Source organism: Octodon degus, unplaced genomic scaffold (assembly GCF_000260255.1).
Source record: "Octodon degus isolate 3935 unplaced genomic scaffold, OctDeg1.0 scaffold00110, whole genome shotgun sequence".
In the NCBI taxonomy this organism is placed as follows: domain Eukaryota; kingdom Metazoa; phylum Chordata; class Mammalia; order Rodentia; family Octodontidae; genus Octodon; species Octodon degus.
Window position 1 is genome coordinate 1,677,980 of NW_004524686.1, and position 21,305 is coordinate 1,699,284.

A 21,305-nucleotide genomic window follows, 5' to 3' on the forward strand; every position below is an offset into this window, starting at 1 on the left:
ACAAAACAAAACAAAACAAACTACATTTAGATACTTACTAAATGATTCATGTAGGGGCTGGGGAGATGGCTCAGTGGAATAAGTGCTTCTCTGGCAAGCGCAGGGGCCTGAGTTCAATCCCCAGTTCTGCAAAATAAATAAATAAATAAATAAATAAAGAAAGAAAGAAAGAAAGAAAGAAAGCAATCATGTATTTATGCATGAACTTACAGCAATGTATTGTTTAGCATATAATTCAACAGTATTCACTGTTGTTTTGTTGTTCAAATTGATTCAGACCATTGACAGTCCTTTCAGGTGGTCTCTGGCTCCTGATTTTTTTATGTTGTTTTGTTTTGTTTTTGGCTATTTTTTAACATAACAAAGTACTTGAGGCTCATCCTGTGTTTCTCCTATCATGTTCTGTGTACACATAGAATTTTTAAAAGCTTTTTATTCTCTGTGTTTTTATGCTCATAGAATATGTGTTAAAATAGTGTAGAATCTCAACTCCACTTCTTGTTCTACTGGTAGCATCTTATGTAGTGATAGTCCAAGAGTCAAAATAACTAAAAATGTCTTTTGCTTTTCCATCTTTTTATTTTTTTAAAGAGAATAAAAATAGTAAAAAAAGAAAAAAAAAAGAAAAGAAATGATACAGAATTTCACTAAATAAAATTCAACAGTGGTTGTGACATTACATACTGTTGTCTTCAAATTACTTGTTTAGATTACCAGATAGAGGCCCCTCCCCCCGAGCGCTGGCCCAGTGGAGCCGCCAGCCAGCTGGCTCCCCTCTGCAAAGCCCTGACTGGGCGGGCGCGCTGCCCTGAGGAGAAGGGGAGAGGAGGGCTGGGCAGGGCCGGCGGGCGGGCAGCAATGCCTAACTTCTGCACGGTCCCCAACTGCACACGGAAGAGCACGCAGTCAGACCTGGCCTTCTTCAGGTTTCCACGGGATCCTGCCAGATGCCAGAAGTGGGTGGAGAACTGTGGGAGAGCAGACTTAGAAGATCAAACACCTGATCAACTGAATAAACATTACCCACTGCGTGCCACTTTGCGACCTCTATGATCTGTAGAACCAGTCCTTATAGGACTGCTCTTCGAAATAATGCAATACCAACAATATTTGAAATACCAGTTACTTGAACAATCCACATAGTAGACAGAGAAAACAAATAAAAGAATTGTTAATGAAACTTCTGACCAGGCACAGAAACCTAAGGAAACAAACAACAGCAATGCTCAGAATCGCAGTGCAGAAGTGGTAGGTGATGAACAGGATGAAGGCATTTTACTTTTAACCCTTGAAGAGAAGGAAAACAGAGAGTACTTATAGTCTCTATTTGAAATTTTGATTCTTATGGAAAAACACAACATACCTTTGAACCGGCACGAGACTGATGAAATTCCAGGTCTTTTTACACCTGATAACTTTCAAGCATTGCTAGAGTGCCAGATAAATTCTGGCGAGGAGGTCCTGAGAAAGCGTTTTGAGGCCACAGCTGTTAACACATTGTTCTGTTCAAAAACACTGCAGAAACAGATGATAGAGATCTGTGAGAGCTGTTTTCGTGAGGAAACCCTCAGGGAAGTGAGAGATTCACACTTCTTTTCCATCATCACTGATGATGTGGTGGACACTGCAGGGGAGGAGCACTTACCTGTGAGGTTTGTCGATGAATCTCATAACCTACGAGAAGAGTTTGTGGGCTTCCTACCTTATGAAGCTGATGCACAAATTTTGGCTGTGAAATTTCACACTACAATAACTGAGAAGTGGGCACTCAATATGGAGTATTGTCATGGCCAGGCTTATATTGTGTCCAGTGGATTTTCTTCTAAAATGAAAGCTGTTGCTTCTAGACTTTTAGAGAAATATCCCCAAGCTATCTACACACTCTGCTCTTCCTGTGCCTTAAACATATGGTTGGCAAAATCAGTGCCTGTGGTAGGAGTATCAGTTGCATTAGGAACAATTGAAGAAATCTGTTCTTTTTTCCATCAATCACCACAACTACTTTTAGAACTTGACAATGTAATTTCTGTTCTTTTTCAGAACAATGAAGAAAGGGGTAAAGAACTGAAGGAAATATGTCATTCTCAATGGACAGGCAGGCACAATGCTTTTGGAGTTTTAGTGGACCTCCTGCAAACACTTGTTTTATGTTTAGATGCTATAGTGACACAAATGTTAGATGGAATAACTATATAGCTGGCTGAGCATTTATACTCTGTAGTGCAGTGACAGATTTTGATTTTATTGTTACTATTGTTGTTCTTAAAAATGCCTTATCTTTCACAAGGGCCTTTGGGAAAAATCTCCAGGGACAAACTTCTGATGTCTTCTTTTGCAGCCAGCAGCTTGACTGCAGTAGTGCACTCACTCAGTGAAGAGATGGAAGACATTGAAGTTTATCATGAGTTTTGCCTTGAGGAAGCCACAAATTTGGCAACTAAGATTGATATTCAAATGAAACACCCTGGGGAATTTCATAGGGCTCAGCAAGGTAACCTAGAATCTCAGTTAACCTCTGAGCGTTACTATAAAGAAATCTTAACATGTCCCAACAGTAGAGAACATTATTCAGGAACTCAGAACAGCATCTCAAAGTTCTTAAATGCTTATCTTTGGTACCCTCCGTCATGGGGCAGCTCGAATGCAACACATCAGAGGAACATCATGCTGACATGTACAGAAGTGACTCACCCAATCCTGACACGCTCTCAGCTAAGCTTCATTGCTTGAGAATTAAATGGAAACACGGAGGCAGACATAGAACTTCCATCTACCATTTATGAAGCCCTCCACTTGCCTGACATCAAGTTTTTTCCTAATGTATATGCCTTGCTGAAAGTCCTGGTATTCTTCCTGTGATGAAAGTTGAGAACAAACACTATGAAAATGGACAAAAGCATCTCAAAGCATATTTGTGGAATACTTTGACAGATCCAAGGTCAAGTAACTTGGCTTTGCTTAACATAAATTTTGATGTAAAACATAATCTGGATTTAATGGTGGATACATACATCAAACTATATACAACTAAATCAGAGCTTCCTTCAGTTAATTCAGAAACTGTTGAAAACACCTAAGAGACTTTTAAAATAGGTTTTCTTACATATTTGCTATTTGTAGGAAAAGCCGTAAGGAGTGCGTAGGCCACCTAATCACTGAACATAGTAGACCATATGCCTGTCATTTAACATATCAGCCATTTGATAATCCATGTTTAAGTGACTGCTCTCATGCTTCTGAGATCTGTTTTGTAGAAGACAGCATTGGGAGTGCCACGCTTCACTTGGCATGACCCCTGCTGGTGGCACTCTGAAATTATTTTAAGTCATTTTAGACAGCACACTTACTGTCACTGTGAATCTCTTCTCAGCTATTGAGTTGTCAGTTTTTGAAAAATTGAATTTTGAGGTGATGTGGGAGAAAGAAGTGCGTTTTATACAATGTTGCAGTGAACCCCATCATTGACCTGTGATGAGTAGTTTTAAGTGTGTTATTAAAAATCTGTAATGGACAGCTAAGGCAATTACTAGAGAAAAGCTTGTGAGCTCACCGGATTTCAGTGTAGGTTCTGTTTTTATGAAATGAACTTAAGAGAAGAGGTTACAGTTAAAGTTTGAATGGAAAAGCTTGCCACTGTACTCCACATCTAGTAGTTGCCACTTACATTCCTTTGTCGATCCTACATCTTCTTAGCAGGTAAATGTGGAACACTTCTGCTTCATGGTCCACATGGACTCAGAGGCCATCATACAGCATCGCACAGGCAACTGAACTGTCTGTTTTCTTCTGTCCTTTTCCACAACTCTTACCTACTGCCTCATCTTGATTTATAAACAAAACCTGGAAAACCTACAAAATGAATGGTTTGTGATTTATCTAGAACTAATACAGAATATACTGCTGTCATTTTTGGTGAAGAAAGTTTTGTATAGTGTATTTCAATCTAAATAAAATGTGAATTTTGTTCAAAAAATAGATTACCGGATATAATCATGCAAAATTCGTCAAAAAAACTAAAAAGAAGAAAAAAATGTAAGCATTAAGTGTTCCTTTCAATATACCAGTATGAATCAGCAGTACAATTGTCCAAGCTATCCTGTGTAGATATGTATTTTTCCCCTTCCTTTTTTCTTCCCTTTCTCCTCTTCCTCATCCCAGTTTTTCCTTCCCTTTGAATAGTTTCTTTCCCTTTCACAGTATCTATTGTGCCTTTTGGATTGTATTTACTCTTTCAGGTTCTTAGACCAGGGAGACAAAATGAGATATACTTTTCCGTTTTTTATAAAATTGATACTTTGGAAACATAACTGTCAAGGATTTCACAGAATTACCCTCAAGTTTATCTGATGCATTTATTTATTTATTTATTTATTTATTATTTATTTATGTATTTATTTAAGGCTGGATCTCACTATGTACTTCCAGATGACGTTGAACTTACTGTGTAGCATAAACAGTCTCAGCTTCCCAAATTCTGGGATTATTAGGCATCTGCCCCTGTGTTCAGCTTGGTTTTCTCCTTAGACTGGTAATATATATTTGGGTGAAGAATACTATCACAGCAGTAATGGGATGTAATTGTTTTAACTTCTTTATGCCTCAGAACATACATGCAATAGACTTACAGTATATGTGTTTTTCTCTTAGGTCTTCTAAGATAGTTAAAGGAGGCAGTGAAGTGTTCAGCAGAGGACTTCATGCGTAGGAACCCTTGGGTGGATGTGAGGTACAAAATCACGCTCGTCATCATCCTTGTTTCCCTTGCAATGACTCATAGCACTGTTGCCTTCATTTTCTCAGCATCATTATTTTCAGAAATAAAAATGAACAATAAGTAGTTTGTCTTTGTGGACTCCAGTTTTACTCCTTGCCCTCTCCAAATCATTGCCACATATCTACCTGCTGATCCTTTAAAAATATAAACGTAGTTTTATCTATTTGATATAATAATCTAATTTCTTAAAATCTTTTCTTTTAGGTGGCTATACATCACCAACAGGATCAAGTTTAAACTTTTATATGTGATACAAAAATCCTTTTTGACTTGTTTCTTTTTTAAAAATCTTTATTTATTTATTTATTTATTTATTTATTTGGTACAAGGTCTTGCTGTGCAGTGTGGACTCATAGCGTGCCTCCTGTCTCAGCATCCCCATTTCTGGGATTACAGGTGTGCGTCACTGGGCTGGCAAGGTGTGCTCAGGGTTAGCATGGTATGCAGTACCAGGAATGAAATACGCGCCCTTGCACTTGCCAGGCAGGTGCTTAGACCAGCAGGCTATCTTCCCAGCCTTTCTGGGGCTCATTGCTAGTGCTTTGTAAAACTACTTGCAGTTTTTCAAACCAGTGATAGTCTTCTATCTTTTGTGTCTTGTCCAATGCATTTTTCTTATCTCTTTCGATCTCCCCATCATCCCACTTCTATCACCAAAACTTTCCCATCACTGCTCGAGATTCAGCTTCAACTTAATTTCTGCCCCAAAGCTTTTCTTTTCTCTTAAAAAGTTGTGCTAAACAGATATTGCATGTGTTCCCACAGCATCCATCCAGCTACCCACCCATCCATAGATTTAATAGACATTTATGAAGCATTTACATGCTAAGGTCTTGTGTGAAATAAGGGCCCCAGTACGATCACCCTTATGAGAAATAGGATTGCAAGTGCCCAGGAAAAAAAAGGCGTGGAAAGAATGATGATCAGCTGTACACACTCTGACTGGTCCTAGCTTAGACTGCTGGCACCGTATCCAAAATCTATGTTTCAAATCAGTTGAAGGTTTTATAGTCAAGCCCATATTTGAAGCTCCTGAGCACTAATACTCATTCTAAGTATTTGAGGAGAGTCAGAAACTTATGGGATAAAGTTCCTTTAGAAACAAAAAATTCCTAAAACAAGGAGGAGTATGCATGCTCTTAAACTCCACCTGTCACAGCTGGGTTCACATCTCTGGACAGATGGAAGTTAATACTAAAGGCAAAAGGCTAATGCCAAATGATGCCTATTTTTTCCTGATTTCTACATCATTTTGGAGCCATTACTCATCAATAGTGTATACATTTTTAGTCCTTGCTTATTTACCTTAATTATACAATGCAGCTTAAGTGTCAATGACTTGCTAATGTCCTTGTCCTCTTTTCCAGGCTACCAAAGGATAATGATCCACCAAACAACAGAGCACATCTCAGCCTCCTTTAAATCAGCGAGGGTGGGTTCTGATTTCTGGCCAGGCGGGGTCAGCACACGTCCTCAGCTGCAGCAGCCTTAAGAAGGTGGCCCTTCAGCCTCTCAGCATCCCTTGAAGTAAAGGACCAAAGTATCATGTTGAAATGGGGTAAGGAAGAAAAACATAAAGCAAAGGAGAAAAGAAGATGAAGAAAATCGTAATTCAAAAATTCTAGTTTTATCCAGGCATGGTGGTGTTGCAGGCAGCCGAGTTAAACAGAAATATTATTGGCAGTCAGACAGGGCCAGGCCCTCAAGGAGACAAGAGGGAAGACAAGGTGACTTTGCAACTTGGAAGAGACAGACACTCCCATATGGGCCACACTTTAAGACCAAGACAAAAAGAGGAAACACAGCCACATACTGCCCTAGGGATGGGCATCAGGGATTGATATCCTAAATAGTATCAATCACCTTGAAAGAGCCCAAATGAGTCACTAGCCCAACCCCCAACAGGAAGAGACCCTGTTCTGTATTCGTGCCCGCTTGCTACATGACTCGCTTTCCCATTTGGTACTGGATTTAAGCAGTTTTACTTGAGCAATGGTGCTTGTAATCTCATTGGTTGACCATAGTTTTGTCCCACCTTATGCCCAACTAAGCGAGTTCCCATGTCTTCTCCACCACCTTAGACTCGCCTCACCACATGGTTTTCCTCTATAAAAGTCCCTGCAAGAGACAACTTCCTGGGGGGAAACTACCCGCTTAGGCCCCCCCTTCTGTCCCTCTCTCGGGACAGGAGCTTTCTTTCTCTCAATAAATATATTCTGCTCATAACCTCCGTTTGTTCCTAAAATTCATTCTTCAGTTTAGAGAACACGAACTCATGCAGGTCAGGTCCAGAGATAGTTTCTCTCTATGTCATTTGGAGGTTCCCTATATGGTTTGGAGGTCACCCATCCGAGACCAGCTTTTCTCCCTGTATCAGTGGCACATGCCTGTCATCCCAGCACTTGGGAAGGCAGCGGCAGGGGGACTGCCATGAATTCAGGTTCAGCCTAAACTACTTAGCAGGTCTTGTCTCAACAAACAAACAAACAAAAACTAACAACTAATAACAACAACAAAAAAGCCCCAAAGATTTAAGAAGACTGTAAGTTCAGAATATACTTAAAGTTACCTAAGGTTATCCACATCTGTATGGCTTGGGCTTGTTTATGCTTCTTTTCTTTGGGGCTCCATCATACCCCCAATCACTTAAAAAATAATTTAAGTCCATACATTAGTTTAGTTGATAAGGTAAAGGAAAGGAACCAAATATTAAGAAAAAACAGATTTAAAAGATTCAACAAATATTTTTAGGCAAAACTTTTCATATCACCCACCTTAAAAAAGCTTAAGCACACACTTTTCATCTGTAAAACTGTCTACTGTCAATCAGTGGATGTGCCATCCTTTTTCTCTAAACCATGACCAATACAGAATTTCCTACCTACTGATAAGTTCCACAATTTTCATCTTGCAAAATAGGGTTCATATTCTTTGCTCCAAACTGTAACACACTTCTTTCTTGATGTCCCTCACACTGTTTCTTTGAGTGTATATTTTTAAAGCTCTGCCGGATAAATTCCTTCATGCTTCTTTCAAAAAAAGAAATATTTGACTTAATAGTACGAAAGGAAATTAAATCTATCTTGGATGATAGCTCAGTGGTACAGCACTTCCTTAGCATCTGTGAGTCCCTGGGTTTGACATCCAGTCTTGTAAAAGAAGGAAACAAAAGGAAATCTCAACTTTGTGCAACAGTGCTAAAGCCCCCTGAAAAGACGGATAACTTTGAAACTCAAGATCATATTCAGAAATAGTATGTTTCTAACTACTTGTAAAATTGTTAGCTCTTCCTTTAAATCCTTTAATTTCCTGTCTCATTCATTTTACAAAGTTTAGTAAATTCGTCATCCTTCGAAGAGTCTACTTCTGTTTCCCATAAGCACAAATATTCTCATCTTTCTTTAACACCTGAACGTTTTCAAGATAGCCAGTTCACAGGAGTGTTAGACAATGTTGTTAAAAAAAATGAAGAGAGCTGTAGCTCTCTATGAATATCTGTGGTGCTCCCAGATTCAGCTGTATTTCAGTAACAAATCAATTGCACAGTTGTTAATTAACATTCAATATGGGTAGAGTAGTTTGTTGAAATTTCCAGTAACAGTTTCATTTTGTTTTTATTGTATGTATGTATGTATGTATGTATGTATGTATGTATGTAGTACAGGGTCTTCAGGGTCTCACTATACAGATCAGACTTGTAGTGATCCTTCCTGTTTTTCAGCCTTGTAAGAGCTGGCATTATAGGTGTGCACCACCACCCCCAGTCTCAGTTGCTGTCTCAGCGTGCCTTGGGGACAGGGCTGGCAGGGTAGGCTGGGGATTGAACACCCCGCCCTTGCATCTGCCTCAGCAAATGTTTTAACCTACTGAACTGTCTGGCCGGCCCAACACTTTCCTTTTGTTACCTTTTCATATTCCAATGACTATACTAAGTGCTTTATATGCAAGGTTTAGTCTAATTCTTACAGTAATCTTAAGGAACTATTACTAGGTCCCTGTTGATTAGCACCTCATAGCAATGGTCACCTGCATAAAGTTAGTTAGAAAATAATAAAGTCTGGGATTTGCATCTATTCTTTCAGGATGTGGAATTCTATGCTTTTTCCCATGTGAATCTGTTGTCACCAGAATGCTTGGGTGAGGGCAGAGATGTGGATTAGTGTAACTGTTGAGGCCAAGTCTCTCTTGGTCAAACTTCACAATAATGGGAAGCAATTGTTTAAATCCACAAATTGTCAGGCTCTAATAAGATCTAATAAATCATCAACGCTTTTTAAAAGCATCTAGGTAATTTCAATCATTTTTCCATGGAAAAGAGTCCAGAAACCACTGAAATGACATATTATCCAAACATTTGGATTATATCGTAAAGAGGACGGAGACACCTGTGGTAGTTGATTGATACACTGTGTCAACTTGCGATGTCAGAAGTTTGGCTGGATCTGAGGGGTTCCGGGCAGTGGGGTTCCGCGATTGGTCCTGCCCTGGGGCACAGGTGGTCCCGCCCTAGGGTGCAAGAGGGCCGCCCCAGAGTGACGCTAAACCAAAAGTGTATATAAAGGAGTTGAGGAAGGCTTCTCTGCCCCGCTTCCTAGGATAGGTCCCCATCTTCATCTTGCCACTTTGCAGCCCACCACTTTGGAGGAGCTCTGATTTTCGCGGTGGAGCACAAATCTTCTCAGTCAGTGTAGAAGGAAGAGAGAGGCTTGATGGACGCCGCAGCTGCTCCCCCTCCTCTGCTCTTCATTGTTTTCTGCCGCCATGAACTGCTGCTGTTTGCCTTGGAGCCAGCCGAGTTTGGACTGAACCCTCCACAAACTGAGCTAAATAAACCTTTCCTTCCTTAATTTTGAGTGTTGGGCATTTGTCCCAGCAACAAGTGAAAAGTAACTAAGACATCTATCTATCCTTGGAAAGTGAAAATACATAGTCTTAAGAAGAGAATCGTTTGGAGTTTCATAGAAAGAATTAATGAAATATAAAGGTAGAGATATAAGTTATACTTTATTAACCTGTTCCAGTTTCCTAATCTTACTTCTCAAAAGTTGCTTTGATTAACTTTGGGGCATTTTAAACAACGTTCCTTGGAGGATTACAGTGTGTCACCTTTCAAAGTAGTCAGCATATTTTTCTACAGTCTCTCAAAGGCAACTAACTCCCAAAGAGGAATTTCAGTAATTATGTGAGCGGTGGCAAAGCTGTTTAGTTTCTCAAAGAAAGAGATCAAGAATTGCTTGTGTAAGTCTGATACAGGTTTAAAAAGAGACTTAGGAGATTATCCTACCTTTTTGGCAAACATGTTAATAATAGTCACATAATATTTTGTCCAAGAGTGATTTGTCTATGTTTAATTCATAATTTAAGATGTGACCCCATAGTATAAAACAATGACACAGGGGTGAATAGTTAATTAAAGGCAAATAACAGAAATGTGGCATTATATTTAAGGGACTAAAGTCATATTTAAAAGTAAAAGTTCAAGTGTTTTTTAATTCTCTCTTATCAAAAAATATGACATGAGTAAAGTATGATTTATAGAATATTGGGGCTGGGAGGGTCTTTATTGTCTATCTCAACTGTTCATTTTTTACTTAAAAGCCCTTTAAAATATCTTTGCTAGAGATACGACAATGTTTTTGCTGGAGATATGGTATAAAAATCCAGTGATGAAAATTTCATCATTTCTGGAGCGCTTCATTCATCATATCTCATTGCAAGTTTGATAAAAATGTTTTTTTGAGATGGAGTCTGTATTTGGTTCACTTCTACCATTGTTCTCTGTCCAACCTTCTAAAAGCCTTTGGACAACATCATTTCTCTTGGCTGTTCTCTAACCTTCAGGGCCTTGTGGTTGTAAAAATGTCCATCTCTCATCTCCAGATTACTCATTTTCAGTCCTTTAATTGTTTATGTATAATAGAACCTTAAGCCATCTCGGTATCCAGGGTGTTCTCCTTTAAAATGGTTCTAGTTTCTCTGCATTTCTTGCAAAGGAGTGTATCTAGAAGCCCTGTGAAATTTAGAAATATTCATTAGCTACTTGTAGTTGTGGAGTGTTAATAATAACAATACAATGTAGTAGAAGGACTGACTCCTGTATTGCTTTAAAGATATGTTTTGTTGTTGCTATTTGCCCTTTAATATCCTTCCTCTCTTAGTGTATTAGTTCTGTGAAGCATGAGGAAATAGTTTTTTACTTTTTAAAATTATGGCTGCCTTTATATCTTGCCTAAGTCTGTATTTTAACCATACCGATTAAGCAGATGGAGGTATTAAGCTTTGTGTCATGATTTAAATTTAATTAAATAAATTGCTTTCTTATAGTTTCAATAAGATTTTGACACAAACAAGTTTTCGTACTATACATTATATGTTCTCTAAAAACTATAAATCTTTCCAGCATTACTTTATACAAAAGAGAAAACATCACATATCAGGAAGGTGTATGGAAGAGGATGAAGTGACTGTCCCACTGTGCTTATAAATCCCATCTTTCCTTCCTCCTCCAATCTTTCCTTCCTTCCTTCCTTCCTTCCTTCCTTCCTTCCTTCCTTCCTTCCTTCTTTCCTTCCTCTCTCTCTCTCTCTCTCTCTCTCTCTCTCTCTCTCTCTCTCTCTCTCTCTCTCTTGCTTACTTGCTTTGTTGCTTTCTTTCTCTCCATACTAAAAATTGATTGAGCCCAGGGCCATCACACAGAGCTATATCCTCACTTCTTTATTTTATAAGGGTCTCAGTAATCAATTACTTTGGAGTGAGGCCAAATGTTAGATGAATAATTAGTTGATCTGAGACAGTATTGACACTGTCTCAGTTACTCTTCCCTCATTGCTGAGACAAAATACCCAACACCCAAAATTAAGGAAGGAAAGGTTTATTTAACTCACAGTTAGTGGAGGTTTCAGTCCATACTTGGCTGACTCTAAGGTAGAGTAGCACGAGGCAGAGGGCAGCTGTTCATGGCCTTGGAAAACAGGGGAAAAAATGGCGGAGCAGCAGCTGTGGCTGCTAGCAAGCCTCTCTCCCTTCCTTACATTGTAATGCAGATTACTCACTCCAGGGCAGGTGTAACACTCACACCCATAATCCCTGCATTGGATCTTGAATTAATTACAAATACTAGAAGTTGCCCCAATGACTGCATGAGTCTTTGAGGGAGGCAAACTGTAACAGACAGCATGCTGTTAACATTTTAATCATGGTTAAGGATTAGGAAAAGAATGAGATCAAACCAATGTATAAATACAAAATATCTGGAATACTCTGTAAATATCTGGAATCTTGGTCCCAGTTGAAATCAGCAGATTAGAATGATGCTCACGTTTTCTACCTTTTGGTATAATGCATAGAAAAACACAAGAATAAGCCATAAATTATACATCCAGACTTGAAAACAACATCTTATGGCAGACCAGCTGTTTTAAAGATATCTAAAAGAAGGAAAGCAGATAGGGAGCTACAAAAGCCAGCTAGGATTTTCACAGAATGCTTTTAGGACCAAAACAGAAGGGATGGAGGGTACTTCTGGCAACAACTTCCTTCACTAAATGCCACCCAGTCCAATAACTGGAAAAGAGATGCAAAAAGCCTGAAAAAAAGATATTTGAATTGTTGAAATGAGAAATAATTCTGAGTCTCTTTGTCTGAATTCATTGAATACAGGAAATAGCAATTGCCTCTTCCTATAGTTGTATAAAGTTGTATGCTGCTTATCAGCTGCATTACTGTAAAACCATGATTTTAAACCAAACATTAGAGCAGCAGCACCAATGGAAAAGACAGTTTAGATTTTCTTACTTGAGGAAAGACTAAACAGGTGGACACAGTGGTTCTTAATTTAGCCAACATTTCAGAATCATCAGAATTTTTTGTGTGTTCGAATACACAAAAGAGTGCCTCGCGCTTGAAGTGTTTTTACTTTTTGAATAGGGTATGCACTTTTAAAAAACTTTCTGAAAATGTTCAAATGCATATATTTCTGTTCTATAAATATCATATTAGAATTATCTTAGAGAATAGTTAATTAGGATGTAACTACAAACACAAAAATGGCTAAGTTCCTATTCATCGAATCCTTTACGAAACCCAGCTGATCAGTTGATCAGTTTCCTCCTGGCATTGTTTGCCATTTCTAAAAGAGTATGTAGGGATGGCAAGATAGCTCAGCAGACAAAGCACCTGCTTTGACAAGTGCAGGGAATACAGTTTGAACCCCAGGCTTGCATGCCGTACCAGCCTGACCCTCATTTGCTGAGCTGGCAAATGCGTCTGGGCATGGTGGCGCACACCTGTAATACCAGCACTGGGGAGGCTGAAAACAGGAGGATCACTACAAATCTAAGCTGCAAAGTAAGACCCTGCACCAAACACACACACACACACACACACACACACACACACACACACACACACCCCAAAAAAAAAAAACAGAGTAAAAGAGAAGCTAAATAGATATACACCAAAAACAAATGGCTCTTTAGGTAACTATCTTGACAGGCTGTGTTGGAATAGATACTCTATCTATCTAAAAATTATGCTCTTTCTGTATGCTTTGCACTCATATACCAAGTTTAGAGTTCCTCAGTATTCATCTTGAGCCAGCATAACCCAGGCCTTTGAGATGATATCACTCTGGGCTAAGTTAGATCTTAGATTGTACCTGCCCGTAATGTAGTAGAGAAACCAAATTCAGTCAGTGTTCCACATCTCTCTGTTCTCTCTCATTGCTTCAGTACCATCAGTTTTGGAACTAATTTATTCAGAAGAAGCTAAGCCACACTTCTGTCCTGCTATCTTGGCCATGTGTTTGAAGGATAAGGTGATGCTGTGCTCTGAAAACTTTGTAAGTTTTCCTATTTATTGTACACTCAATCACTTATACTTGCAATGTCAATTCACCAAGTGGTCAGTCCCTTCACTCTTTTGTCTCTATCTGCTATAATCTACTCTCAACATTTGGTAGCTCCTGGACAGATGAGAGGTTTTTCTGGTTGTATTTGTATGACTATCTGACATTAAAAATGAGAAAGGGTAAAGCACTATCTGCCGCATTGGACTTTTCGTAACATTCTTTGCACTTTTCTCCTTGGAAATGTGTGGCAGAGGTCTTATGACAGTCATCCGAGAAGATATACTTTGACTTAAAGTGTTTCATTTAACTCTTGTATTTCCAGTTTGCCTAGAAAAACGTATTTGCTTGACAACTAGCAGAGGTCGTCCTCTGAAATCAGCAAAAGCAGGTGAGTTCACAGTGACGTGATAGCCTTGGGAGAAAGAGATCAGTGAGATCACATTAGCTCAAGAGAGACAGGAAGAAAGTATTTGGGGGGAAAACAGAGCCATGGTGAGGATGTAGGATAGATACCTCAAGTTTTGTGTCTTAGGAAGATGCTCTGACACTCAAATATATCCTGTCACTTCTTCCATATGGACAAGACAGAGCTGAAAATAAAGGCTCCTTGCAGACAGCCAGAGGACAAAGGCATCACTGAAGCCCCCTTTGTTCCACAGGCAGGACTGCCTGGCCACCCACTGAGAAGAGGAAGATGAGAACACAGAAGTAGATCACTGGTTACTTTAATTTTTGTCTGCAGGGAGGCAAATGCATACACCTTGCTGCTTTCTTCCCTTGTTTTAATATTGGCATGAAATATTTTTATAATCTAGCACTAAATTCCTTAAACTGTAAGATGACCTCTAGCTATTTACTTTAAAACAGCTACAGAAAGCAGTTTTTAATTTGCTCTCAGAATGAATTCAGTGGTAATGCTCTCAAGAATGCTTACACTTTAAACCTCTCATTTTTAAAATGAACTTCTTGCCTTTTTCATTGAATTAAATCTCAGATACCATGTATTTATGTGCAGCTAACGTGAATGTTTTAGACTATAATGTTGTAACAGGTTTCTTATACTCCTATCAAGAAATGGAGACACTGCTACTCCCAGATGCCAGTACTTGGAGAAGATTTGAGCTTTTCCAGCTATAATATATTTTCTTCCCTATTAGAAGAAAAAGGGACCTCTGTCACGTATATGAGTGACTTTGATCTTCTCCCTCCAGTTCTAATTGACTGTTAATGTTTCACCTTGACACATCTATCTCATTGCCTCTCAATGACTGATGAGAACTCTTGTCAGTGTGTGTGCAGTGACGAGGGAGTTTGAGTTTCGGTCTACACTCAGAAGAGTCTAGATATGAATTCAAGCCCCTACACTGACTTGGATGATCTGAGTCATGTTACTTAACCTCCTGATTCTCAGGCTCTTTATGTGCCAAAGGAGATGATATTCAGCCCCCAAAGGAAAAGACAGAATGTATATGAAGCCTGTTGTAGTGTAAACAGCAAATAAAATATGGCTAATCCTTTGATGTCTCCCACTAGATAGATAGGCTTCTCGCTTTCTCTCTTATCAGCTTAACCAAGGCATTAATAGTGATTGCAATGATAAGCATAATAGTTATTGATAATAATTATGATTTCTTTGCAATATATTACACTGATACATTTACTTGCATCATCTGAAGTATAATAAATACCTTTATGTTTTTGATGGTGAGAGCAGAACTCAAAATTAAGGTTAAATATCCTAAGTATAATTCACACCCATCCATACTGCCCTATTCAAAAGAAATTCTCTACTGTTTCTGAATTTCAATCTGTTCTTGATTAAACTTGGCCTTTTCCCAGGATGATTCCATAAAAATTCAATTCTGATATAGTGGTGAAGAAAGATAACTGTAGGGGATGATTTACAAACTGTAAATACATTTTGCATACAGCATTTCCTTTATCCCAGGGCATTTTGGACAGAATGAGGGCTGCCTCAGGCCACTGGCTTTTCAGGTATTCATTAATCCTGAAGAAAGCTTCAGGATGGGGTCATTACCACTTAATTACAGTTTGTGATTACTGGCACATTCTGCAGTGACCTTATTCTGGGAGCTGGTCTGTTTGTTCATGAGAGAATTCATGCAGCTGGAAATTTTGGCTGACTGGAAAGTTTAAATGGGGATTTTTTTTGGCTTGAATTGAAGGCCATTCTTACTGAAATGTCAACATATTTTTCTTCCATCTGGATATGGTTAACGATGGTGCTTGCTTTTGTATGTTTTCTTGTGTGCTTTGCTTTTCAGGTGTGCCTGAACTTATCAAAATGCTATTTAAAAAGCAGAGCCTGCAGCAGAAGTGTTCATCTGTCATTATTTACTCTTTGTGGGCATAACAAGGGAGCTCTTCCCATGAACACCCAGACACATTCAAACCTGTATTCCAGGTACAGCCAAGACTATTTAAAAATCACCATTACACCAAGAATAATGTTTTAAAATCATCAAGAAGGAGGCCCATGGTAGCAAATAGTGTGAGGCTAGGACCAGGATTCTGCTCTAAGCTGCAACTGCTTCTTGGGGCACATAGCTTCATTTGTGTAGTCACTTGCCATTTATGCCATACATCTGTATTGATTCTCTCCTATGAGTTGCCCATTGGGAACCATTGTACATAGTGAGGTCTGTGAGGACTGTGATAGCATTTTCTGGTTCATCATTCATTGTACGTACAGTACCTTTCTTACTGGGTAACAGCATATGAGCAAATATGTGCTTGGGAGCCAATAAAATTATATTTATAGGCAATGAAATTTGAATATGTAATATTACATGCCATGAAAGAGTTATTTTCTTTTTAATTTTTCAGTTCTGTAAAAATGAATTAAAGCTCCACCTATTCTTAGTTTGCCCATCATGTAGAGGCAGCAGTGTGGATTTGGCTCCTGTGCTGTAATTGGCGACTTTCTGTTGTATACAGCAAATCAGAACAAAAGGTGTCATGAACACTGCCAGTGGTAGATCTAGGTTTTATGGGAACTACATGGAATTTTTGGCTGTCTGCATATGTCCCAAGATAATGATGATTCTAATTGGGAGCTGTGTCAGTCAGTGTTTACTAGAGAAACTGATTTAAGGCAAGATATACAACTATATAAGAATTTCAAGACTGGCTCACAATGGCTGCCCAGAGTTGAGTGTGGAAGAGAGCAGATTGTCTATCTGTGTGCCGGAGACCGAAGTGTTCAGCAGAGACCTGGAGCTCACCGCAGTGCCCCGTGCTCATCTGCATCAGGAGGTCAGAGCGTCTGTACTGGAGGCTGAAGGATCTGCACTAGAAGCCAACAGATGTTGTCCAAGGTGAGGGTGAAGACTAGAGCTCCTCTGAAGAAACTGTAACAGCCTTCCTTCTTTGTTTCCCTTTTATGCTATGTATGCAACAAGCCCATTGGTTGGTGCCACTCACACTCCTTAAGTTTTGTCAAATCGTCAGCAAATTCCCCAGCCACATCCAGAACTCTGCTGATCCAGTTTAGATGAGCATTTCAAGTTAACACAATCAGTCAACGATTAAGGGACCATGAAAAGAACAAAGCATGAGCTAATGGAAGCCAAAGAAAAGAATATATGTAGAGTTCTAGAGGCAGAAGAACATACCATGAGTGGAATACGAGAGTAGAAGGAAAGCTGGGAAAAATGTGGAGTCTACAGAGATAAACAGAGGCTGGGCTGTAAGGGCCTTCTGCGCCTTCTAAAGGATGTTGGAACAGGCTGTAGGAAGATTCTGAAAAGTTTTAAGCAGTAATAAAAGATCAAATTTGATCTTCAGTTTAAAATGCCCTTATGAATACACATGGAAGATGGAATAGAGAGATGAGGTCCCAACGTAACTTTATTGATAAAAACAAACTAAATAGGTCATATGTAACATGCAGGCCAAGTGTTGCTAGACTTTGTTTAGAGTCAACATGATTGAAATTTTATCCATAATGTACTTTTTGACAAATTACTAAAATTCTATACTGTCAAGTTTGATGAATTATTTGCTTCATTTAAGAAGTCCCTCTGAAGTCATAAAAAGAAATGAAGAGTAGAAACACAGTCGGTTGTTACATTGAAATAAAGCAGCCCCTCTGGGTACACATCCAGATAATAGCTACTTTATTTTACTGCATTTAACACTATCCACCTTTTGCCAGAAGATGTGTCCTTCTATTGGGTAACTGATTTGGTGAGTTCTGATGTCCTTTTCTCTCTTGTACTTGAATTCTAATTTCTGTCTCATGCATTGAAAGTCCTGAGTGACACTAGCTATGTTCACTTACATTACAGGAAGGCAGGCTAGTTAAGTTGATAGCCATACTTAGTTTTTAATTTCAGTGTAATTGGATAGAAAGGAAGAGGACTATCTATCTGATTATTTAATTTTAAAGGCATTTTGCTAATTCTAAGGAAAAACAAATTAATGGTGACATCCCAAAGGGTGCTACATCAAGAGTGTACAAGAAGCTAAGAAGGTGGTAGGAGTGATGGAGTTGCTGATAAAGATAGGCGAGAGGATACAGGAATCTGGGTGGGAGTGTCCAGCGTGAGTATCCAGGGGAAAATAAAATTAGGGTACTGGGAAAAAGACTACAGGATTAGAATTTGGTACTGGCATGGTTGGCATTCTGAAAATTTTGTGTAATTGTGTTTCAGAGAGAGAGAGAGAGAGAGAGAGAGAGAGAGAGAGAGAGAGAGACAGGCAAGCAGACAGATAGACAGACCGACCAAGAATCTTTTCACAGTACACTAATGTGTGTAATATAGAGTGGAAAGACTCCTGAACACTGGGATCAGTATAACTAGGTTTAGAGTCTAATATCTGTCATTGACCAGTAGTTATTTCACTTAGAACAGATGTTAGTATGCTCGCTAAAATGAGAAGAAAGACGGTGTCATTATTTCTCCTCTGCATTTGCCACCTACTTCACACTGTTATTTTGTCACCCCTGAGGAGATCTATACTTCAGGAAGGTAACTTTTCTCCATCACTGTCCCATGCACCTCCTCACAATATTATTTAGTATAATTATACTAATGATTACTCATGAATTAATCACTCAAAATGTTTTACAATAAATTATATGGCATTGAAGGTCTTCTATGGTAAGACCTTTTAAATTATTTTTTAAATTGACCTGTAAATTTAAATCTCAGTCAAAATTCTAGAAGGTGAAATCTAAGCTTCCTCTTATAATGCCAAGATCTGGAAAAGAATGTTGCACCTACCCAAACAATGAGAAGAAGCCCAACAATCCACACAATCTTTACTTTCTGAAAAGTAACAGATCTCTTGCCAGGAGAGAGCTGACATAACCTTTCTGACAGAGGGTGAGAAGAATAAGCAGTTTTTTAGAGGCATGCAAGGAAAGAGGCAGCTAAACTTGTAAATGCCTCCTAAAGGCCAAATGTGGGCTAAGATTGCAGCTTAGAAAAGCCGAGAGCCCCATATACATGGAGAGTTTTTGCCTGACTCACAAACTCTCTTCTCTAAACTTCTACTAGGTGCTCGGAGAAGTTGGGTGTGAGGTGCAGATATGGAGAGCTCTGCACTCACACCTGGATCCACACTGACCTGTCCAGGGGCAGATAGGAGGGGTGGCCAAGTACCTCCAAAATCGCAACCATGTTCCACAGACCCTTCTCCTGTGTGGAATACAAATGTCCTGAAACAAAGTAGGAGACAGGCAATATGCGTGTGTCAGAGATACTGAAATATGAGTTGGGACATCTCTTGGACAAGTAGCGGAATAGGACATCTGGCAGAAGATCAGAAAGCTGTCTCCTGCTCAAGATATAGCATCAATCTAGACCAGAACTTGGTTGCTATGGAAAGGACACAAGCAAGGACTATTGGAGATGCTTCATCCCTACAAGTTCATATGGAGATGTTTTGCCTTTGGCCAGGAGAACCACGAGCTTCCGCACCTTCACTCTGAAACCAGCACCAAGCAGCAGCAGCAAGCCCACCTCCCCCCACCCCAGGGTGCAAAGGGCAGAGAGACTCCTCTAGTGCTGCAGGCCTTCAGGGATTGCTGGACCTGTACACACTGTACACTGTACATTCCCCCACAGTCCTGGCCCCACACTAAGGAGGCAAAGATAGCCCAAGAATAAAGGCACTCACAGCCCTGCAGTGCTTTGAGGGTGATGACAGCCACATCTCAGCCAAATCTAAATCAATTACTGAGTATACTGAACCACACTTTGCCACTATCAATCACTTTCAAGAGAAGACATCAATTCTGGGAATAAATACCATTAACTTTAAACTCTCTTGCTCTTTGCTGTGGGTTGTCAACATTCAATCAAAAAATGAATCACATACACACAAATAAATATTCTTTGTATAAGAAGATAAAGTAAATTACCTAATTATATATGCAGATGATCAAAATATTAGAATAATCAGGCAGGAGTTTAAAATTGCCAGATATCCCTACCAAACTCATGCATGCTGTGGACTTACAGTTTAACATATCAATACTTGATGAAAAATACCTGTTCCATGTTATGCCTAAGATGTTTGATACTCAGACAGATAGTGAGGTTAAGCTCAACAGTCTAGGTTGTAGGGTAATAACAATAAGCTTCTCTTCTGGAGAGTTAACAACCTAAGTTTGCAGACCAAAAATTAGAGAAAAAGGAAGGCTACAAGGACAGCCAACATTTTGGCCTTAGCTTTTCAAGGTCAGTGAAGACTCAGGACATAGGAGAATGTGTACTGTAACATCATATAACTCAGTTGTGTCCCAGATTTTATGATCAAGGGGATTATGAGACCACAGACGAAAGTGATCAATGATGTAGAGTGTGCCTAAAGAGTCACATGGAGAGAAAACATTTTCTCAGGCTTTTACAGAGACCAAATTGGTCAAGCAATGGCCATGACTCATCCACATGGCTGACACTAACAAAGTATCTACAATCTGAGGTACCCGGTTTCAGGATAAATCTGGAGGCAATTTGACTGACCTTATCAGTCAAAAGCTACATTTCTTGTTACATAGGTCTTGCTTTATCTTGGTCTTAACCATCCAGCAGAAAAGTATAGAAATGAAGTATAAAAAGTAAAGCCATATCAATATGCTGAGCTGTCAAAGGCTCAAGTCAACAATTTCTGACATTGCCAGTCTTATGGAAAACCCACTACTATTATGGACTACTGGACTATTTTGGAATATTTTACTGAATTCACACACCTATAATATTTAAATGACAAAACTAACCAAAAAAGGGAGATACAAGTGAACAACCATTTTGTATCTGTATATTCAAAATAGTTAGGATAGATATACAGCTACATTCTCTTAATTCAATGAATAGAAAGATTTGTTCTAATAGTGTTTGTAAACAGGATATCATGTCTGCATCTTGTACAATGAATAACAACTAAGACAACAATATGCAATGTATTAATTATTGAAACTGTCCTACTAATCGGATTTGAACTGTCTCATTGCTATTTGTTTCTTAATAAAATTATGGAAAAAAATTGCCAGACATAGTAGTGTACATCTTAATCCAAGCATTTGGGAGGCTGAGGCAGGAGGAGCATTGTAAATTTGAGGCCAACTTTCGCTACATAAAGAGCTACATAGTGAGACCCTGTCTCAAAAAAAAAAAAAAAAAAAAAAAAAAAAAAAAAAAAAAAAAAAAAAAA

The 21,305-nt window shown here is 39.0% G+C and overlaps 1 pseudogene; it reads left to right on the forward strand.

Moving 5' to 3' along the window:
* Positions 1-858: 858 nt before the first annotated feature.
* Positions 859-3,077, forward strand: LOC101559980 (annotated as a pseudogene).
* Positions 3,078-21,305: the final 18,228 nt, after the last annotated feature.